The sequence below is a fragment of the Malaclemys terrapin genome, chromosome 7, assembly GCF_027887155.1.
Source record: "Malaclemys terrapin pileata isolate rMalTer1 chromosome 7, rMalTer1.hap1, whole genome shotgun sequence".
NCBI classification, from domain to species: Eukaryota; Metazoa; Chordata; order Testudines; family Emydidae; genus Malaclemys; species Malaclemys terrapin.
In genome coordinates, this window is record NC_071511.1 from 30,102,976 (window position 1) to 30,126,732 (window position 23,757).

The following is a 23,757-nucleotide window of genomic DNA, read 5'->3' on the forward strand; positions in this document are numbered from 1 at the left end:
ATTTTCGCTGCTCCAGGCTTTAGGCATGCCAGGAGCAACACCGTGTACAATTCTGTCTCCCTTAGATCTGCTTTCCTACTTTGGTTTTTCTGCACAGATCCAACGCTTTTTATAAAACCTCACCCAGCGTAAGAGAATTCCAGGAAGAGAAACGGATGACGGATAGGAATTTAAAGAGAGAATTGCAACTAAAAAGCCCCACAAAACACAGGCACTGTTGTGGATAACACTCAGAACTGGGAGTCAGGACCCCTGGGTTCTATTCACAGCTCAGCCACTGACCTCACCGAATCATAGCAGTGTAGGGCTTGAGAGGTCATCAAATCCAGCCCCCTGCGCTGAGGCAGGACCAGCTAAACCTCGACCCTCCCTGGCAGGTGTTTGTCCAGCTTTTCTTAAAAATCTCTAGTGATGGGGATTACACAACTCCCTTGGAAGCCTGTTCCAGAGCTTAACTGCTCTTAAGAGTCAGAAAGTTTTTCCTAATATCTGTCCTCAATCTCCCTTGCTGCAGATTAAGCCCATGACTTCTTGTCCTGCCTTCAGTGGACATGGAGAACAATTGGTCACAGTCCTCTATAGCAGCCCCTAATATATCTGAAGACTATCAAGTCTCTCCTCAGTCTCTTTTCTCAAGACAATATGTTCAGAGTTTGTAGCCTTTCCTCATAGGTCAGGTTGTCTTCTAAACCTTTTTCATTTTTAGTGCTCTCCTCTGGTCTCTTGAATTTATCCACATCTTTCCTGAAGTGTGGAGCTCAGAACTGGACACGGTGCTCCAGCGGAGGTCTCCCCAGTGCTGAGCAGCGAGGGACAATTACCTTCCAGGTCTTACATACAACACTCCCGTTAATACACCCCAGAATGAGATTCGCCTTTTTCACAACAGCGTCACATTGTTGACTCATATTCAATTTGTGATCCACTATCACCCCCAGATCCTTTGCTGCAGTATTGCTGCCTAGCCAGTTATTCCCCGTTTTGTAGGAAGAAAAAATCAAATGCCCACCTAAGTGCAATGCTTTGCACTTGTCTTTATTGGATTTCATCCTGTTGATTTCAGACCAATTCGTTTTGAATTCTAATCGTGTCCTCCAAAGTGCTTGCAACCCCTCCCAGCTTGGTGTCATCTGCAAATTTTATAAGCATAGTCTCCACTCCATTATCCAAGGTACCAATGAAAACATTGAATAGAACTAGACCCAGAAATGATCCCAGAGGGACCCCACTAGATATCTCCTCCGAGTTTGACAGCGACCCATTGATAACTACTCTGAGAGTACGGTCTTTCAACCAGTGGTGCACCCACTTCATAGTAACTGTGTCTAGCCACAGTTCCCTAGTTTGCTTATGTGACTGTAATGTGGGACTGTGCCAAAACCCTTACTAAAATCAAAACATACGACATCTACTGCTCTCCCCCCCGCCATTGGACCGTAACCCCAGGAAAGGAGGAACTTAGGCTGGCTTGGCATGATTTGTTCTTGACAAAGCTGTTGCCGGCACAGAGGGCCCGAGGACAGCAACAGCGGGGTTCGTTGCCCGGTGTGCTTCACGCCAATGAACGCACCAGGGTGGAGAAGCAAACAAAGTTTATTTGAGATCTCAAAGCAGTGCAAGGAGACAGGCCCATCTCAGATCAAGCACACTGAGACAAACAGTTTTCCCTTTTTATACATTCAGCAGCTTGACTTTTCTCTTCACCCACCCCCCCTTCACCCTCCCTTTCTCCTATAATAGTTTACTTTAAGCAAGTAGCAAGCAATTACATTTCACAGCTAAATTCCTCCCTCTTCCCCCCTCTCTTCTCTCCCCCCCTCCCCTTCCCCCATTCCCTCTCCCTTCTTCTACAAAAGCCATGTTTATACATTTGAGCAGTTAAATCATTCTGGCGGCTATAAGTCTAGTTTGTTAGTAACACTCCTCTAAACCGTTATCTGGTCCTGTTTCCCTTTGATTTATTATCTCCTCTTCAGCCAGAAACATAAAGGCCTCATTATTACCGCTTGGTACCAGTATTGGGGGGGGGGGGGGGAGGTTTGTAATCGATAACTGGTTGTTACACATTCCATGCATCTGGCTTTTGAGGTCGATTAGAGTTAAACATGGAGGAACTTTGGTTCATTTAGGCCTAGTGACACCAACAAAGCCATGCTAGCTATTTCTTATCACCCAAGTCACTTTCCAGTTAGGCTGGATTCTGCCTGGACCCTGACCAAGACTGGGGAACCCCATTAAGCCTGGACTGCAAAGACTACAATGAGGGGCTCCGGGCGCTGCTCAGACCCCTGACCGAGATCAGGGCCCCCACTGTGCCAGGTGCTGCACAGAGACCGGAGGCAGTCCCTGCCTCAAAGAGCTTACAATATACATAGACAAAAGCTGGGTGCAGAAACAGAGACCTGCCCAAGGTCGGAGCTCAGAACAGTCCGAATCCTTCCCTGCTCTAACCACTAGACCCCACTCCTCTGCCAGAGCAGGGACTAGCACCTAGGAGTCCTGGCTCCAAACCCACTGTCTTTATCCACCAGACCTCATTGCCTCTTAAGGAACTGGGATTTAGCGATGAAGCAACATGGAATTTGTTCCAAGGCAGCCGGCTTCCATCATCCATTCAGCAGGCTCACCAACTCTGGCACCTGGATCAGGAGATCCCTGAAAGTTGGCTTCTATTTACGTGTGCTAGCGACTGCAATAAAGAGCCAGACATGAAACTCTAATGGGTTTGCACCTGTCAGACTGAATTTGCCAGAAGCCCTTTTAAAGCATGTGAAACATCGCTGCTCTTGGCTCTTTTAAGTATGGGAGACAGGGCACAAATCGCTGTGTCCAGGACGTGGTGAAGAACACGCATGTTACAAGAGATTAGCCCGATTCATGCAGGCTTTTCACATTGCTCGGGCCTAGACATATGTGTGCAGCAGAGACTGAAATGTACTTGTTCAAATAAGAGACGTTTTGACCTTTTGATTCAAAACAACTTTTCGCTTAGAAATTTCCTTTAATTTTTTGTAAAAGCTTGAAACAAAACGTTTTGTTCAACCCAAAATGATAGTTTCTTTTTCAACTTTTCGATTCACCAAAAATTCCAGATAATGTTGTGCTCAGTTCGACGTAACACGATTTTCTTGATTTTTTTGGAATCGCTAACAAAAAAACCCCAACCTGTTATTTGACACCCTCTACCTTTAACCTCATTGGAGCTCAGAAAAATGTGGGCACCAGGAATTGAAATTTATCCTAGCCCCACTGCTGAGAATGCAGTAGTGAGAGATACACTCCTTTCCAGCCCTTCCTGTTTGGATAACCTCACCCTCAAATCATGTCCTTCCACCTGCCATCTTGCTTCTCCCATGCTGCATCTCTTCTGTGATTACATCAGCCACCACTAGGAGCAGAAACCAATCATTTAGCCCATTTGAAAGCCTGGAATCCCTGCTCCCAAATGGCATCAGCCATTCATCCCACACCTCAGAGGCTCAGCACGGATCAGCTGTTTCCCCTCTCACTCTTTTTTACTGTGCATGTGTCGACTGTAAGCTCTTCAGAGCAGGACAAGTGGGCTGCACACTGCACTGGCCATCAGTACACTGGAGTTCTATTCCCAGCTCTGCCACTGACCCTGGGCTTCCATGGACCTTCCCCTCTCTGGGCATCTGTTTCCCCTCCCACCCTTTGCCTATTTAGAATGTGAGCTCTTCAGGGCAGGGGCTGCCTCTCACTGTGTGTCCGAGCAGTGCCTGGCACAATGGAGGGCCCTATCTCAGTCGGGGTCTATGCAGTGCCCAGCACCACATGGGCCCCTCCGATCTTGGCTGGGGTCTGTGCAGCGCCTGTCACAATGTTGGGGCCGCTGTTCTCAGTCAGGGCCACTAAACACTTCCATGATGACAGAAGGGTATAAGGACAGCACGAAAAAGCCCAGGCCTCAGTGGATGGATTCAGTGCCATTATTGCCCATTGGATGAGCACTACCTTTCCATTCCAGGTAGCCACGTATGTGTCCAGTGGAGCCACGGCATCAGCTGTCAATATCACTGTGCCGAGAGGAGAAAACTCTCTGTACACAGGGGCTTTGCAATGATCCATTTCTTAATGCCAGTCATTTGGGGCCTTCAACCAGAGACCCCAGCCCAGATAATGGACCAAAGTGGTAGCTAAATGCCTCTCCATCCCTGAAACACCAGAGTCATCTTTACAGATGAGCAAACAGGACCATTCAAAGTGGCTGCGATTCCCCTAAAGCTCCCGAACTGAGACAGTTCACCAGAGAAATGGGGATCTATAAACCAATCGGCAAATGTTAGCAGACCCAGTGCAACAGCACTAGGCAGGCGCTGAGATAGGTCACCCATCGTGCAAGCTTCAGAACACCCCCACACGCACCCCTCAGCCACTGGATGCCTGTCAGGAGGCAGGCAGCTCCCTGTGTGACCAATAGCTGCCTTCCATGGATATTTATGCATCCTCTGCTTTGCTCATTCCTTCTCAGACCAGCTACGCATAGGCAAGCAGAGCAGTTGCTCCAAGGGCACAGTGGATCTAGCTTCAATCAGCTGGGTTTGGCTAATGGGCCTTTGTTGGTTTCCAAAAATATGGCTTTGCGGGGGAGGGGGAAGAGGCTGCCAAGCTTGTATCGTCGAATGCCCAATTGCACATGCCTAAGTGGCAGTTTTATGGCATGGGGGGTGTGTCTATTAAGAAGCACAGCTCTGCATTGCAATGAGAAATCGCATTACTGTACGTTAGCCGTTCTGCGCCGAATACAAAGCAAAGTAGGGTTGTACAGATTCAGCCAGACGTCTGGCTCCAGCTGAGCCAGCAAGGCGGGATGAGGATGCCCCATCCCTATGATTTGAGGCCTGGAAAACAATGCCTTACAGTGAGAGGCTGAAGGAGCGCCAGCTGGGTAGCTTCTCCAAAAGATCAAGAGGTGACTTGATTACAATGTATACGGACCTTCATGCGAAGAAAATCCTGGGTAGTAAAGGGCTCTTTAATCTAGTGGAGAGAGGCAGACCAAGAAGAACCAATGGTTGGCACTTAAAGCCAGACACATTCACATTAGAAACAAGGCACACATTTTTAACGCGGCAGGAGATTAACCATTGGAACAAACTCCCAAGGGCAGTGGTGGAGTCTCCATCTGGCTTCAGACCCAGACTGGAAGCCTTTCTGAAAGATGCTTTAGTCTGGCACAAGTTAGTGGGCTCAATGCAGAGGTAAATGGGTGACATTCTCTGGCCTGCGCTATATGAGAGTAGAGGATCTAATGGGCCCTTCTGGCCTTAAAAATTTATGCATCCAGTTCCCAACCCAGAAAGGTGAAAATATTGTCTCTACCGATGGCATTAGCAGATTTTCGGTAACTAAAACTGTGGTCAATTCCAAGGTGGTTTGTAGCTTTCATACTTGGTTGCAGGTCGCGGTGATCACTGTGGGAAGACTAGGACTGATCTCAACCTTCTACTATACATTCACAGAGACTAAAATCAGATTCTATGATCATCTGTTCTGACTGCCCGTATAACACAAGCCATAGGACTTCCCTGAAATTCCCTGAACTTAGAGTTTGAACGAGAGCAGATCTTTTAGAAAAACATCCCATCTTGATTTAAAAATTCCCAGTGACAGAGATTCTACCACAGCCCTTGTTCAATTATTCCAGTGGTTAATTAACCTACTTGTTAAAAACGTGTGCCTCATTTGTAGTCTGAATTTGTCTAGCTTCAACTTCCACTCTTTGGCTCTTGCTAGACCTTTAGCTGCTAGACTGAACAGCCCATTATCAAATTTTTGTTTCCTGTAGGTACTTATAGACTTAAGTCACCCCTTAACCTTCTCTTTGTTGAAACGAACTGATTGAACTCCTGGAGTCTCTCACACATTTTTTCTAATCCTTTAATCATTCTCATGGCTTTTCTCTGACCCCTCTCCAGATCATCAACATCTTTCTTGAATTGTAGACACCAGAACTGGACACAGGATTCCAGTAGCAGCCACACCAGTGCCAAATAAAGAATGCTTCCACAGAGGGGAAAATCACGGGGTGTTGCAAACACTTGGGATTCTATTGTAAGTCTCAAAATATAAAGAGTTTGTCTTATAAAGTCTCAGCTCCCGGAGTCAACGCTTCTGGGAAAATCACAGCTTTCACATAGAAAACAAAAACCAAACTAACCAATTTTCTAGCCCTTGGAGTTCTAGAAAAAAGCTGGAAACCATTAACCCAAAAGGTTCAAAAGCCAGAAGGCAAATCAAAAGAACCCTCCTTTTGCTATATGAGAATCTCACGATGTTCAGCCCCATCATGCGTTTTTGAAGGCTGATTCCTGAATTATGAACACTTGGTGTTATTGGGGGGTTGTGCAGCACCTGGCACAATGGGGCCCCAATCTCAGTTTGCGGTCTCTAGATGATACTGTAATACAAATAATAGCAAGATAAGCAAAAACACAAAACAAACATCATGCAGACAAGTAACCTTCCATGTTCTATTAGGACTTTACAATCTCCCGCGTCTATGCAGAAGTAGTTGAAAAAGGGGAATATGCTTTGTGACACATTTTGAAACTGTTTCCAGTCTGAAACAAACTCATTTCTTGTCTTTCGCTAAAACTTCCCCAATATGGTTTTTATTACAGAATCCCATGTTTTCTCCCCAAACCCCTGCATTTTTGTTAAACAAAAAGTGGCAATAAACTTTCACTGGGAAGGTGGAAAAAATGGCAGGGAAATTTTCCTGAGAAACGGAAAAATGCTAAAATTGGTAATTATTTTCATTTGGGGAGGGGGAGGGGAAAGGTTGGTTTTTGAGCAAAACCAAACTTTCCCTGGGAAAAATTGTGATGGTCACTGATTTTGTGAAAAGGGAAGAGCTGGGTGAAATCCCATAACTCAGCAATAGCCTTTGCCCTACTTGGCCAGAGAATACAGAACAACGTTTCCGAACAACATCAGCCTGGCCAGTTAAACAGTAGCCTCCTTTACCTACGTATTAACTTAACACATGGGGGTAGACGCGAAATAGAATGACGGAAGCTGAGGTTCTACTATGGGGATCAAAGTTTGCCCCTTAGGTCTGTTGTATAGTAAACATATCACTTATTTTTGTGTGCAAACCAGAGACACTGGGAAAAATGAAGTCAGATAAGCCACAAAGTATACACAGGAAATCAACAGGGCAGAGTGGCAAGTAAGAGCATTGTAATATTTAGCAATTATTCACCAAAGCTGGGATCTATTTATTAATAAATTCATAGAGTTTAAGGCCAGAAGTGACGGTTAGATCACCTAGTCTGGCCTCCTGTATAGCACAGAGCAAGGAATTCTACCTAGTTCCCCCTGTATTTTCCCAATCACTTGTGTTTCACTAAGGCTAGATCTTCACTACCAAGCAGTGCTTTAATGTGGCTGCGTAGTCAGGGCTGGCTCTAGGATTTTTGCCGCCCCAAGCGAAAACAATTTTGGCCGCCCCCTCCCCCCCGCGTTTTTTTCTTACCGCCCCCCCGCCCCACCTCATCTCCGTCCCTTCCCCAAATCCCCAGTCCTGCCTCCTCCCCCCAGGCTCTCAAGCCTAGGAGGGAGGGAGGGAGAGGGAGAAGCAGCGCGTGCGCCGCGGCCACTCAGGGCCTCCCCCTCCCTCCCAGGCTTTCAAACCTGGGAGGGAGGGGGAGATCCCGAGCGGCCGCGGCACGCGAAACAGCTGTTTCGCGTGCCGCAGCTGCTTGGGATCTCCCCCTCCCTCCTGGGTTTGAGAGCCTGGGAGGGAGGGTGAGCAGCGGCGCGCGAGCGGTAGCAGGGGAGGTGAGTTAGGGCGGCCGGGGCACATTTTTAGGGGCGGCATGGCCCGCGCCAGAATGCCGCCCCTAAAAATGTGCCACCCCAAGCACCAGCTTGTTTTGCTGGTGCCTAGAGCCGGCCCTATGCATAGTCGTGGCACCAGTGCTGGAAGAGAGCTCTCCCAGTGCGGTAAAAAACCCACCTCCACGAGGGGCATAGCTACCAGCGCAGGTGCACTGTCTACACTGCCACTTTACAGCGCTGAAACTTGCAGCGCTCAGGGGGGTGTTTTTTCACCCCCCTGAGCGAGAAAGTTTCAGCGTTGTAAAGTGCCAGTGTAGACAAGGCCTAAAACATCTTCCAAAAAGGCATCCATCCAGTCTGGATCTGATGACATCAAGAAATGGAGACTCCATCACCTCCCTTGGGCATTTGTGGTTAATTATCAATGTTGTTAAAAAACTTGGAGCCTTGTTTCTAATCTGAACACGTCTGGCTTTAACTTTCAGCCACCGAATCCTACTCTGCCTTTCTCCACTAAGTTAAAGAGCCTGTTAGTACCTGGGATTTTCTCCCCCAGAAGGTCCTTAGACTGTAAACAAATCACCCCTCCATCTTTTCAAAACCCAAACAGATGGCGCTTGTTAAGTCTCACTGCATTCACCCAAATCCGGTGGCAGAGGTACAGCAATTTTTTGTTCAACCCAAAATGGACTTCAACAGCTGAGGTTTTCAGATTCAGTTTGATCTGAACTAACTTTTTCTTTAATGACAGGTTTCAGAGTAGCAGCCGTGTTAGTCTGTATCCGCAAAAAGTGTGTATATATATCTCCTCAATATATGTTCCATTCTATATGCATCCGAAGAAGTGGGCTGTAGTCCACGAAAGCTTATGATCTAATAAATTTGTTAGTCTCTAAGGTGCCACAAGTACTCCTGTTCTTTTTTCTTTAATTTTATTTTTCAGAGCTGCCAGTTAACCAAAAAATCAGTTATTTGTCCAGCTTTAGTTGGAAACCTTCTTCTCACTGCCAGCCTCAGTTCATTCCTGGCCAGTTTGTTCCCATTTGTCCTTCTGCCAAATTGTCCATTAGCTTCAATAGCTCGTCTCCCTCCCTGGGGTTAAGCCCTCTGATGTATTCAGATGTGATAATCTCCACTGACCTCCTGTATAACATAGGCCATAGGACTAGGGTTACCATATGTCCGGATTTTCCCGGACATGTCCGGCTTTTGGGGGTTCAAATCCCCATCCGGGGGGAAATCCCCAAAAGCCGGGCATGTCCGGGAAAATCAGGAGGGAGGGAGGGCTCGGCGGGGCCTCTTTGGCCGGGGCCGGTGCCGGGCCGGTCCGGGGTCGCGGGGCCGGGGCCGCGGGCCGGTCCGGGGTAGCGGGGGGGTGCGCCGGGCCGCGGGCCGGTCCGGGATAGCGGGGGGGGTGCGCCGGGCCGCGGGCCGGTCCGGGGTAGCGGGGGGGAGGTGCGCCGGGCCGCGGGCCGGTCCGGGGTAGCGGGGGGGAGGTGCGCCGGGCCGCGGGCCGGGCCGGGGTAGCGGGGGGGAGGTGCGCCGGGCCGCGGAGCCGGTCCGGGGTAGCGGGGGGGAGGTGCGCCGGGCCGGGGTAGCGGGGGGGAGGTGCGCCGGGCCGCGGAGCCGGTCCGGGGTAGCGGGGGGGAGGTGCGCCGGGCCGCGGAGCCGGTCCGGGGTAGCGGGGGGGAGGTGCGCCGGGCCGCGGAGCCGGTCCGGGGTAGCGGGGGGGAGGTGCGCCGGGCCGGGGTAGCGGGGGTGCGCCGGGCCGTGGGGCCGGGAGCCAGTCCGGGATAGCTGGGGGCTGCTCTGGGCCGCCGGGGGCCGGCAGTGCTGGGCGGGCCGGGGCCGGCACCCCAGGGCCCGAGCCGACCCAGGCTGGAGCCGCCGGGGGCCAGCCTGGGCCGCGCCTCCTCCCCCCCACATCCCCGTTACCTGCTTCAGGCTTCCCGCGAATCAAATGTTCGCGGGAAGCAGGGGAGGGGGCGGAGACTTTGGGGAGGGGGCGGAGTTGGGGCGGGGGCATGGGCGGGGCGGGGGGCGGGGCCGGGGCCCCGTGGAGTGTCCTCCATTTGGAGGCACAAAATATGGTAACCCTACATAGGACGGCCCTGAATTAATTCCTGGTTGAACCAGAGCAGATCTGTGAGAAAAACATCCCATCTCAATTTAAAAATTGCCAGCAATGGAGAATCCACCACAGCCCTTGGGAAGTTGTTCCACTGGTTAATTCCCCTCACCGGTACAAATTTGCACTTTACTTCCCATCTGAATTTGACTAGCTTCAACATCCAGCCATTTGATCTTGTCAGACCTTTCAACAAAACCGCAATTTTTGATGGAAAACTGTCCCAGTTTTCAAAAGGGGCCAAGGAAATAAGGGCCTAACTCCCACTGACAGTCAACCAGGGATTGGATGCGAAACTCCCTCAGGTCCCTTTGGAAATTGTACCGTAAGGATAGGGCCCTACATTTTCAGTTTTTATTTTATTTAATTTTTCCTGGGAATTTATCAGTGTTTATTACCACAACAACAAAAACAGGTACAAAACCAGTGCAAAAAACTATTAATAATTTTTCTGGGTAAATATCGGGCTTTATTTTGGTGGATGGAAAGATGGGGGGAAAGTATTCAATAGATTAATATTTTGAATTCCATTCATCAGTGTGGTTTGCTGCAGGACTAAAACAGAACTCAAAACACAATGCCACCTCGGAGTTTAAGAAAACAATAGATCTCAAATCCCCAAATAAAGCTTTACATTTGAATAACCATTCGAATAAACTTTGCATTTGTTTATTGTGTGTATCTTCTAGACTTATACATAGACTTACTTCAACAGGTAGCTTTGCATATACACGCAGACTAATGTATTATCGTAATATATAGATCTCATGCAATGTATTGTATTTTCTTAATAAAACAAGTTATTTTTATATAGTTGAATGATACATAAGTAGGGTTAAAATTAGAAAAAAGTGAATAATACTTTTTGTAAAACCTGGGAATTTTTCAGTAAAAATCGGTTTAAACTGAAAACAAAGGGGCTTACCTAAAGAGCAGGGATCCCCATGGCGCAGATAAGGAAAGGGAAAAACAGTGAGTGATTAACACAAACTCAGCCTCTGAGCTGGGACTAGAATCCAGATGTCCTGGCCCCCTCTGCTCTAACCACTCGACACCACTCCCCTCCCATACATGGGAATAGAACCCTGGAGTCCTGACTTCCATCCCCAATCACTTGACCCAATCCCCTTCCCACAGCCAGAGATAGAAACCAGGAATTCTGACTCCCAGCCCTCCCCTACTGTAACCACCAGACCTCACACTGCCCTCCCAGAGCCAAGAATAGTATCCAGGAGTCCTGACTCCCAGCATCCCCCTGCTCTAACCACTAGACTCCACTCCCTTCCCATCAGGGCGGGAGTACCATGCGTTCCCAGCAGGGCGAGCTGGCATTTACACCTGCCCAGGCAGCAATGCGCACTGCCACACGGGTTACCATATGCCATTTTTCCAGTGAGTTAATGAAGCGAAGGCGGAGCAGGAAGGAGGAGGAGTCTCTGAACAGCTGTTTTTGCAAGTCACCTGCACCCCCAGGGAGATGGTCTCATACTAGGATTGCCAATTTAGGTTGGATGCATTCCTGGAGGTTTCATCACAGGACATAATCTTTAATTAAAGGTTACTCTTTAATTCCTGGAGACTCCAGGACAATCCTGGAGGGTTGGCAATTCTACCTCATGCGGGCTGCCATACTGCACAGCCAAGCTGGTCTGCTCAGCTGCACCAATCTCATTAGACACAGGCCATTATCCCACATCGCCCCCTTGCTGAATGGAGCCACGCCGCTGCTCCTTCTTATGCCTTTTTCCACTAGTAAAGAACCCTGCGTGCTGAGCTTTCCCAAGGATGACTGTCAGTCTACACACTGCCCTGCCCCGAAAGCCCAAATGAGTCCAACCCAGCAAGTATCTAAGCTGAGCTCATGGTGACAATGTTCTGACCGAACACAGATTCCGACAGTCTAATGCTGTGGCCCTCCAGCCCGATCTCCTGCCTAACACAGACTACAGGCCAGCCCTGAAACAATTCCTGGTTGAACCTGAGCAGAAAAACATCCAACCTTGATTTACAAATTGTCAGCGATGGAGAATCCACCCCAGCCCTTGGGAAGCTGTTCCCATGGTTACTTACCCTCACTGGTTAAAATGTGCTCCTTATTTCCAGTCTGAATTTGTCTCCTATGCTGGAGACAACTTCGAGTCATTGGATCTTGCCAGACCTTTGTCTGGGACACCGAAGAGCCTATTATCAAGTTATCAAACATTGCTCCCCTCAGCGATTCTCGGCCATCACAGGGGCCTCACAACATTTTAGTCTCCTGAGGACTGAAATGCTTTGGTTTAACTAAAGTCACTGGGCTCCCGTGTGAGGCCCATAGTCCTGGAGCGCCCCTCACAATAAGATCTAGCATTACAGCGCTCTGCCTTAGCATCCCTTTAGTCAGCCTTTGGCCTATTCCTGCTGTAGCAGTGATTTGCTGCTATAGATATGACTCGGCCCTCCAGCCATGCTATTAATATAAGTCCACCCCGTCTGGGGTATCCAAATCTAGCTGTAACTGGTCAGGCCCTAAACTGGCTACTCCCAGCTGGTCTCTTCCAAGTCGCCTGGCCTAGCTCCAGCTGGGCCAGCCGCAAACTCTCTTCACACGGAACAAAACTCATTGGACTCGCACTCTTCTCTTCAGAGTAGCAGGTCCCAGGGCTGCCCTGGGGGTCCCTCAGGAGAACTCAGACAAAACCAAACACTTCTGAAACATCTTCTGCCCCCTCTGGGCTTGAACCTCATGTCCCCCTCATGTCCCCCTCCTAGACTTCTCTTTAGCTCCCTGTTCCTCTACGCTACGGCAACACCAGCCCCAGGACGGCCTCCTTGGAGCTGCTCCAGCTCCAGCTCAGCCCAGCTGCTTTCCTCCTCAGCCACCCAACTGCTGGCCTTGTCTCTTTTTCAGTCCCACACCCAGCATAGATGTAGCAGGGCATGGCTAACTGACCAAGGCCTGCTGGCCCTTAAAGGGTCAGGCTGCCCTTTTACAGCTCAGTCTAGGGGTAACTGGATGAAATTCAGGGGCCTGCGCTATACAGGAGGTCCCTGAATTTCACCCAGTTACCCCTAGACTGGATGATCTAATGGGTCCTTATGGCTCTGAACTCTCTGACATTCTGACACTCCTGTCCAGACTGGAAAAGAGGCATTGCCAGGCTGGATCAGACCTGAGGTCCCTCTAGTCCAGTATCCCATCTCTGTCAGTGACTGGCAAGAAATCTGGAAGCAGATGGAGACAACCTGACCCCACATTAGATATCACCCTGGTTCCTAACGATAAGAAATCACCTCAAGCCCTGAATCTGGAGGTTTAATCTCCTAGCCAGCATTTGCATTAGCCTCAGCTATTCCAACTCTGGATTTCTTGTTCTCCACAGAAATGGCCAATCTTACTAAATTCTTGGCCTTAACACTTCCTGTGGAAGGGAGTTCCACAGGCTGTGGGTGAAAATTTATAGCTGTGGGTCAGTGTTGAGCTTGCCACTTTTTAACATCATGGAACGTCCCTTTGTCCCTTTATCCCTGGGTGACAAGAGAGCAAGAACAGAAGCTCCCGATTAGAGCTGGGCAAAATTTTTTGCACTGAATTTTTTTCAGCGATAAATGCGGATTCTGCGACACTGAATTGATTTGCAACTTTGCCTTGACTTTGCCAAATTTTTCATTTCAACAACAAAAAACCCCTCCAAAAATGTTAATAAATCAAAACCTTTTATCTTCACATTTTCAACGTTTTGATTGTTCAGGTTGATCTGATGTTTTGTTTCAAAACTTCCTTTAATTTGATTTTTTTTTTTAATAAAAAAAGTTTTAAAATGATCCAAAACTGAAATTAAATGTTTTATTCGATCAACACCATTTTTTTTTTCAAATTTTCAATGTGCTGAAAATATTCATTTTTGTTCCAAACTGGAATAAGTTTTTTTCTCTGAAATTCTGAAATTGCCAATGAACCAAAAGATCCATTTTTGGCCCAACTCTATTGCCAATCTCCCACTTCTAGACTAGTCATTCTTTTGTGTTCTTTTTTTCATTGGGATAAACACTGGCTAGCTTTTCAATCTCTCTTCATAAAGCCTTTCCAGTCCCTTGCTCAATCCTGCTGCCCTTCTTTGTACCCTCTCTAGTGATGCAGGTTCCTTTCTCAGATGACCAGTGGTTTGTTCTGTAACCAGATTAGGTCACACCGCTGATTTCTATAATGGCATTATAACAGTCTTGGTAATATTCTCCATCCCGTTCCTTCTGCAGCCTTGTTTGAGCTCAGCTTTGAGTGGAGCTAAGTTGCTTCCAAAAAATTAAACTTTTATTTGCTTGTTCTTAAATTGCTTCCAGAGCAGCGTGATTATTTCATTGCATAGCACGAGATACACTAGAACTAGACAATGTGTAGATTGAGCCAGTTTCTGCTGGAAAAACCAGTCAGAGCTATTCCCATGTAAACATGGGGTAATATTTTCAAAAGCACCTAAGTCATTTAGGAGCCCACGTACCATTGTGACCATCTAGTCTGACCTCCCACATACCGCAAGCCAGAGAAGCTCCCCCCAGCCATTCCTACCTCCAGCCCCGATCTGGTGGGTGGTCAATTTATGGGCTTCTTTTTGCCCAGAAGCAGCGTTGCCAACTCTCGCAATAGCTGACATTATTTTAAACCACAAGCACACATCCCATACTAAGAGTGTAGGATTATTATTCATTCACATTTATATTGCAGCTAGGGATGTAAATAGTGTTTTAAAAAAGTAACCATTTAAACGTTTAACCGTTAACAAGTTCACAACATAAGCGCGGGAACTTGGGGGTGCTGCAGAAGCCCAATGTTTTACACGGGGTCCGGCTGCCAGCCCCAGGCCCGCCCCAAGCCTCGGCCCTGTTACCTTTTACTGAATACATTACCAGTAAGATTGATGCTTATCAGTTAACTGGTTAACATTTTACATCCCTAATTGCAACAACGCCTACAATACAACCAGGTCAGGGTCTGGTTGTGTTAGGCACTGTACAAACAGAGGGTGAATGACAGTCTCTGTCTCAAAGAGCTAATGATCTAAGCAGACAAAGGGTGGGAGGGGAAACTGAGGCAGACGGCGAGGTAGGGACTTGCCCAAGATCACATGGAAACCTGGGATGGATCAAAGGCGTCCTGATTTCCAATTTAGTGTCATGTCCACTAGACTCAGAACACACAGTAACTACTGGCTTATGCTACAGGCACAGCCCAGACTGCTTTGTAGATGTTACAAAGAAATGCCTAGCTACTGACACAGGAGGCAAGAATTAATGGGTGGATGAGACTAAATGAGTGAGTCATCATGGAAGGTGGAAATGTGGCTACCAAAATGACCACATGTGCACAATTCCTAGCCCATCCATAGCATCGATCACATTAACCAGAACTGTCTGAAAAACTGATTTTTCCTTTCATGGAAATTTTGAAATTTTGTTTTGAATCTAAACAAATGTCAGAATATCAATAATTTTCCAGAAGTTTCAAATGGGAAAACCCAACATGGAAAACCTTGATATTTTCAATCAAAACTAAATGATTTGATGTTTTGTGCCTCATGGGAATTGTTGTTTGGGTGCCTCAGGCTCCCATTCAATACAGGATGGTCTCCCCTCTTGCTGAGCTGCCACAGACTGGTGCCTCATGGGAGTTGTAGTTTGGATGCCTCGTGCTCCCATTCTTCTGTTAGCCAGGCTCACTAGTCGAACTATATCTCCCACAATGTACCATGATCTCCCCTCTTGGAGTGGGAAGGTGGTGCCTCATCGGCGCTCCTAGCAGTAGTGTCTCATAAGAGATGTAGTCTGGCTGGGCAATCCAGCCCATAGAGGAGAATGGGTCATGAGGCATTTAAACTACAACTCCCATGAGGCATTACGGTAGCATTTCCAAATTCAAATATTTCATTTTTGGGGCATTGTGGGTTTTGACAAACAGCTGACATTTTCTTTATTCAAAAATCCAATTTTCCATCAAAAATCGTTTTGACAGAAAACATTTGACTGGCCTGAGTTTTTCACATTAGGATTTTGCCAGCTGGTGAAATTCTGCTCCTTTTTTTCCTAGCGTGGACGCAACTTTAGAGGGCCGGAGATCATTGAAAACTGTGCAGAAGAGCAGCACGGAGCTGAGCAGAGGAACGCAAATAAAAGGCAGGTAAACAGAACTTTGAGCCAAAGGCTGGGTTGCTATACAATTATCAGATCAAAGACTCCCTTTAGCTCGCTAGCAGCTGGCTGGAAATGCACTGACATTTCCCATGAAGGACGTTATGGGAAAACAGACTGCAGGGTAATTGGGTATGGAGTGTTAACCTCCACACGCAAGCAAGAAGCAAAATTAAATTCCACCGCAAGGGAAAGTCATTCAGAGCGATGCATGGTGCACTAAATAGAGCACTGTGCTGTGATATAGGAGGCCTGGCTCGGCCACTGGTCTTGGGCATAATCCTTCCCCGCTCTCTATGCCTCTGTTTCCCCTGCCCTCTTTTGCCTAGTTAGATTGTGAGCTTTCTACTCTCTCTCACTGCGTGTCTGTGCAACGCCTGACAAAAAGGGGCCCTTGACCCAGCTGGCTGATTGCCTGCTCTGTGTCTCTTCTTTCCATGCTGTCGTTGAGTCCAGTCCAGGCCCAAAATTGCCACCACTACCCACCTCTATTTAGGTGCACGTGAACAGAAATTGTTCCCACCAATGGCTCTCTGCTTCCCCCGCTACACAAGTCGCTCCCGTTTCCAATCGGTAGGTGTTAAATCAGTCTGGTGGCCACAAAGCCAGGTCCCATTTCCAATTTAACTAACAGCTCATCGATGCAAAACGCAGCACCAAAAGAGATGCATAGATTTCCAGGCCAGAAGGGACCATTACAATCAGCTATTCTGACTTCCTGTATGACACAGGCCAGAGAACCTCACCTAGCCATTCCTGCATCAAGCCCATAAGTTCTGTTTGAGCTACGGCGTCTCTTCTAGAAAGACGTCAAACCTTGATTTATAGATCCCCAAGGGATGGAAAATCTATCACATCCCTGGGTCAGCTGTTCCAGTGGTTAATCTCCCTCCATGTTAAGAATTTTCACTTTATTTCCAGTCTGAATTGGTCCAGCTTCAGCATCCAGCTACTTGCATCTGAAGAAGTGAGGTTCTTACCCACGAAAGCTTATGCTCCCAATACTTCTGTTAGTCTCAAAGGTGCCACAGGACCCTCTGTTGCTTCATCCAGCTACTGGATCTCAACCTGCCTTTTTCTATTGGATGAAAGAGCCCTGCTCTCTGAAATCTCCTTCCCCTGCAGGTGCTTATAGACCAGGCTTGAGTCACCTCTTAACCTTCTCTTGGATAAACTAACTACATTGAGTTCCTTAAGTTTCTCCCTATAAGGCAGGTTTTCCAGACCTTGGACCATTCTTGTAGCTCTTTTCTGAACCCTCTCCTATGGCTCAAAGTGCAGACACCAGAAACAAACACAGTTTTCCTGTAAAGGTCTCACCACTGCTATACTGGAAAACATGCCAGAGAGTGACAAACTCCAAGAGCTCGATCTATTCATCTGAGCAAACCGAAGGCTGAGGGGCGATTTGATCCCAGTCTATAAGTACAGTACCTACATGGGGAACAGAAATTTGATAATAGGCTCTTCAGTCTAGCTGCCAAAGATCTAACAACTCCCAAGGGCTGGAAGCTGAAGCTAGACAAATTCAGACTGGAAATAATGGAAAAATTTTAACAGTGAGGGGAATTAACAGTTTTTCAGGGGCTGTAGTGAGTTCCCCATCACTGGGCATTTTAAAATCAGGACTGTATGTTTTTCTAAGAGAGATGCTCTAGGAATTAGTTAGGGCAATCCTGTGACCGGTTATACAGGTGGTCAGACTACTTGGTCACAGAGGTCCCATCTGGCCTTGGAGTCTATGAATTTATATACAAGTGATGCCACCGTCCTATTCTGACTTAATATTCCCCTGCTGGCCCACCCCAGGTTTGTGTTATATCTCTAAGACTTGGTCTACACCTAAAGCCTAGATTGTCCTGGCTCTGTCACTTGGGAGTGCAAAAGTGGTCCCTTCTGGCCTTAATCTCTATGAATTCTGCTGTTGACCTAGCTTCCGCCTCTCTGGGAGATGCATTTACTACACCAAGAACCACTTCCATTGGTGTAGCAAGTGTCTAGACTACAGCGCTGCGCACTGCACAGTCCCTGAGATCAGGGCCCCCACTGTGCTGAGCGCTGCACAGGCATCAGCCAAGATCGGGGCCCTTACTGTGCTAGGCACTGCACAGACCCCGACCAAGATCAGGGCCCCATTGTGCCAGGCGCTGCACAAGTGAGAGACAGTCCTTGCCTCAAGGAGCTCAAAGTCTAAATAGAGAAAGGGTGTGTTGTGCCTTTTTGCTCTTTAGATAACAGCAATACGAAGAAACCCAGAGCAGAGCTGGCTCCCAAATAACCAAGATTACTAACCTCACACACATGCCAGGTCTAGACCCAGGCACATTACTTCTCTGGTTGCCCTCAGCAGCTTTTAAACAATGTAACACACTGAGCACCACTAGACAGTTCACAAGCTATTCCTATATGCTACAGGGGAGGAGGGGAAACTGAGGCACAGAGAAAGGCAGTGATTTGCCAAGGTCACACAACAGGTGAGGAGCAGAGCTGGAAACAATCTAAATGTCCAGCCCTCATCCCCCTCCTTCCCAAGCCAGGCATAGAACCCAACCCAGGGATCCTGATTCCCAGGCCAGTGGGAATACAGTGCCCATCACCCAAAGCACTTATGAATCCCCACTCTCAGGAGGAGGGAAATTGGCAGAGAGAGGGGAAGGGATTTCCCAGTCATGCAACAGGTAAGGAACAGACTCAAGGACTCCTGAGCCCCAGCCCTCCTGTTTTATCCCACCAGACCCCACTCCCCTTCCAGAGCTAGGAAGGGAACCCAGGAGTGTTGAGTCTTCCTCTAACCCCCAGCTCACGTTCCACCTCCCTAAACCAGGGCTAGAACCCAGGCCCCTTGGTATCCTACCCACTGACCATATTGGTCTTGCTCCCTGCCATGCCTCCCAGAGGTAACTGTCCAATTAGAAAAGAGGCAGGGAGTCAGGGCATAGTCAGGCCGCTCTTCCCCTGGATCAGACCCAGGAAGGGTACCTACTGTGAGATTCGCTCTGAGGAGGAAGCGACGTCAAGGCAGCGCCTGCCCTGGCTGGACGTCCCTGATCGCCTGTGTCTTTATACACAAGCTGTGCTAGCCCCCCGGAGTGATGCCAGGCTGGTGGGCTGGAAAATCCGCCTGCACTTTGACAGCGATTGCTCAACAAATAAACAGACTCGCCTGGGGGGGGGGGGGTAGGAGTCAGAGCGTGGAAGGTCCAGTTCATCGCCCCCTCATGAGCCTGCCTGGAGGCCTAATGCCTCAGGGATGAGTCTTCTCGGAGGGGAATGGATGCACTTAGGGAGAGGTGGTGTGGGCTAGTGGGTAGGGCAGTGGTCTGGGAGTCAAGCAGGACTCCTGGTTTCTGTTCTCAGCTCTGAGTGTGGAGTAGGGTCCAGTGGTTGGAGCAGGGGGGTGGGAGCCAGGATGCCTGGGTTCTATTCCCAGTTATAGGAAGAAAGGGGTTCTAAGGGCAGGGGCGAGACACCTGGGTTCTAGTTTAAGCCCTGAGATGGTTGGTGGAGTGTAGTGGGTTAGAGCAGTGGTGGGCTGTCTTGTGGTTAAGACCTCAGCCTGAGATTCAGGGGATCTTGGTTCTTGCTCTGCCATGGACTCTCTGTGGGACCTTGGGCAAGTCACTTCATCTATCCTGTGCCTCAGTGTCTACCTTGCATCCCACCACATAGTCCTTTCTTTCTCTCTTCTTTTTAGACTATAAGCTCTCCAGGGCAGCTGTCTCTCACTAAGCATCTGCGCAGCACTCGGCATGACGGGAGCCCCAATTTTGGTCAGGATCTGTGCAGCACCTGCCACAGTGGGGCCCCAATCTCAGCTGAGGTCTTTAGCTACTACTGTAATTCACCTAGTAATCAAGAGACTGCCTGCCATTGTCTGTCTGTACATCTCCTAGCACCATGGAATCCCAATCCTGATTGGCATCTCTCAGCACTACCGGTTTATAAATAAAAAAATAGCACTTATAACCTCATTGGACCAAACACACCTGCTATTGTTCTGAGCCAGCTGGCACCATACCGGTAAGATAAATACACCGGGAACATTTCCCTGCAAAATTAGATGGTGACATGCAGACGGCAAGCTGAATACTCAAGCCCTCATCAAAGGGAAATATTCAGCTCTTCCTTCTCATCCCATTTGCTGTATCCACCGGTGTCTAAAAGGTGCTACCCATTCAGAGGGGAGATTCCTACCGGGGCTGGGCCATGTGGACAGAACTGAGAACCAGTGGGAATGAGCAAATCAGGTATCGAATGCCAAGGCGTGATGCTAATGTCGCATGGTTAAGACTCACACTTGGGACAGGGCTGCATGAAGGCTTCCTGCAGAAAGCTCAATCCCCGTGTTGTGCAGCTGCTGTTTTCTATCATACGTGTTTACAACAGGAATAAATACGTGTTTACAACAGGAATAAATAAAGCTTCACTGGACAGTAAGGAAAGACAGGGGAATAGAAAACACTAAGAGGGCGCAGTCTTGGTCTACACACAAACTGGGACCTAACCAAAAAATAAAATAAAATCACATTTTAAGGCCAGCAAGGGACAGTTTGGGAGTAGACAGATTGGGACTACATATCAGTGGGGTCAAGTGGCTAGCAGTCAGGACTCCTGGGTTCTGTGCCCAGTTCTGGGAGAGGAGTGTGGGGGGGGTCTAGTGGATTAGAGTGGGCAGATTGGAGTCAGGGCTCCTGGGTTCTATTCCTGTGGCATTCAGCGATCACTCAGTGCTTCGGGAGCTTGCAAGAAAACTGCTTTATTCTGTGTCTGGTTTCAGCTGGCTGTGCATAGCAAGAGCTTCACAGTGCTCACCCAGACTCTGTCTGGGAAGCTCAACCTTTAAAGGCACAGCCCTTCATACCACAATTCCCAGCTTTGGAGGGGAGTAGGGTATAGGGGTTAGAGCAGGACAGGCTAGGAGTCAAGACTCCTGGGTTCTATCCCTGGCTCTGCTAATATGTGACCCTGGACAAGTTCCCTCACCTCTCCTTGCCTCAGTTTCCCCTCCCACCCTTTGTCTTTTTTGATTGTAATCTGCTTGAGGCAGGGAATGTATTTGTGTCTGTGCAGCACCTGTTACAATGGGGATCTTGGCTGGGGCTCTAAAGTGGTCAGTATTATAAGAAAAACTTGCCCGTTTAAAGTGCATCAAGTTGTACATCAAATATTTTTATCGTTTGCATTACAGTAGCAGCTAGAGAGATTGGGGCCCCTGTCAGACCAGGTGCTGAACGAACTCCAAGCGGCATCAGGACACGCACTGGGCTGGGAGCTGCACAGATCCCAACCAAGATCAGGGGCCCCGGCTGGCTGGGTGCTGCACATACCCCAAATCGAAATTGGGGGCCCAGATGTGCACAGCAGAGACATTTGGTGAAAAACAGTCCCTGCCTCAAAGAGTTCACAGTCTAACAGACAAAGGAAGGATTGATTGGGGAAACTGAGGCATGGAGAGGCGAACGGAAGTGCCCAAGGTCAGCAGCCGAGCTGGGAATAGAATCCATGTGTCCTGACTCTCAATCCAAGGCCTTAGTCTACTAGATAATACTGCTTGTTCCAACGCCCTGGGCCAGCAGTATCCAAGAAGGCCTTGCTCTGCTCTCAGCTATGGCCCTCATTAGTGACACAAGTAACAGCACTGGGTCTTTTTCCCCACCTTAGCCCTTGTACTCGACACCTTTCCACCGGGACGTGAAATCCATTCTGAGTGTACAACACACCACTCGACACGCAGCCGGCAGCACGAAAACTCTGCCCCTTCTCCTCCCTGCGGAGCTGCACTAGACAAGACTTGTGACCTACTTTCTCTGCAAGAACACCCGCGCTGAGCGATCAGAGAGAGACATGCCAGTGTCGGGAGAAGATCGCTTGAAACAGAGTCAAGGCGACAAATGGAGACGGCCTCAGCTTGTTAATTGCTCCCTGATCTGATCAGAAGTGGAATTATAATTAAACAGCAAATGCAATATCCAAAGACTTGTCTTAAAAACAAAAACAAAAAACAAAAAAAAAAAACCCAACCCACCAACCAGAAAATGGTGTGTTCTTACCATGTAGCAGCTAATACCTAGAGAAAATCCAGAATGGACAAGGTAGTTTCTAGTTTTCGCACATGGTGTGACTTAGTCCCAATCTGTAAGGACCCACCGGCGGAACAGAAATTTGATAATGGGCTCTTCAATCTAGCAGACAAAGATCTAACAAGATCCAGTGGCTGGAGGTTAAAGCAAGAAACTCAAACTGGAAACAAGGTGCCAATTTGTAATAGTGAGAGGGATAAATCGCCGGACTCTCAGGGCACGTCTACACTACAAAATTAACTAAGTTGACATACAGCCACCGCAATAATTACATTGATTTTTAATATTCACACTATGATCCTTCTGTCGGTCGTGCATGTCCTCACCTGGAGGGCTTGCGCCAATTTAACTGTCAGTGTGGGGCACTGACAGCCCAGAGCCCTGCCATCCGGGCCCCATTGTCAGCCCCCAGGGGTAGAGCTCCAGGCTGTCAGCCCCCTGGAGTGGGGTTCTGGGCTGTCAGCCCCCAGGGCCTGACAGCCAGAACAGTCAACTCAGTGTCTACACTGACACTGCGTCGACCTAACTACATTGACCTAAGCTCTGTGCCTCTTTGCAGAGGTGCAGTTATTAGGTCAATGTAGTGGGCGACTTACATTGGCAGGAGCAAAGTTGTAGTGTAGACGCTTACAGAGCTAGGTCGATGGAAGTTGCTTTACGTCGACCTAATTCTGTAGTGTAGACCAGGCCTGGGTCACTGGCAATTTTTAAATCAAGATGGGAAGCTTTTCTGAAATAGCTGCTCTCGCTCAAACAGGAATTAATTCAGGGCAGTCTTATGGCCTGTGTTTTACAGATCACAATGGTCCCTGCTGGCTTTATAATCTATTAACCTACGGTAGCAGGTCAAGCTCAACTTCAGCCTTCCCCCAGTGGTTACCACAACCTGCTACCACGTGTGAAAGCTACAAACTGCCTTGGATTGGACCACAGTTTTAGTCAGGGCCGGCTCCAGGCACCAGCCGACCAACCATGTGCTTGGGGCGGCACCTTGGAAGGGGCAGCCAATCTTGGGGTGGCGGGGGCGCTCGAGGTTTTTTTTGTTCGGTGGGGCGGCGCTCGAGATTTTTTGTTTATTTGTTTTTGTTTCAGCGGCGTGGCATGGGGAGGGGCAGGCGCAGCACGGCGCTCGGGGTTTGGGCGGCCCGGTGCTCAGGGGGTGTTGGGCGGCGCGGCACTTGGGGGAGGGGGTTTTGGCAGCCCGGCCCGGCGCTCGGGGGGGGGGCGGGGTTTTGACAGCACGGTGCTCGGGGGGAAGCGGGGGTTTCGGAAGGGTGGCGCTCTTTTTTTTTGCCTGGGGCGGCAAAAAAGTTAGAGCCGGCCCTGGTTTTAGTTACCACATCTTAGCGAACATGGTAAGAAAACTCCTTTGTTTCTAGTGTGAATGCAACCAATGGAGCTGATCAAAATGTTTTCTCCAGAATGGCTTTTCCGACAGAAAGTGGGGTTTGGTCAAAATGGAAATCTTCATAGAAAATGCCCATTGTGTATGACATTATTTAGTTTCTTGGAGGAAAAAAAATAAATCAGTTTTCAGTAAGTGAATTTTTTTTTCAATTTTTAGCTAAAAAGTTTCGATCT

General features: G+C 48.5%; 1 protein-coding gene across 6 annotated transcripts in view; it reads right to left on the reverse strand.

The window, feature by feature from the left end:
- PC (pyruvate carboxylase) overlaps positions 1-23,757 on the reverse strand; it is a 261,745-nt gene that overhangs the window by 148,960 nt on the left and 89,028 nt on the right. The window contains exon 1 of one of the 6 annotated variants that reach the window (XM_054033615.1): positions 19,080-19,167. The exons of 4 other annotated variants lie outside the window; for them this stretch is intronic. The gene's annotated coding sequence lies outside the window, so the exon portion shown is untranslated. Of the gene's footprint in view, positions 1-19,079; positions 19,168-23,757 lie in introns of those variants that run through there. One more of the 6 variants, XM_054033618.1, reaches the window with a different exon arrangement.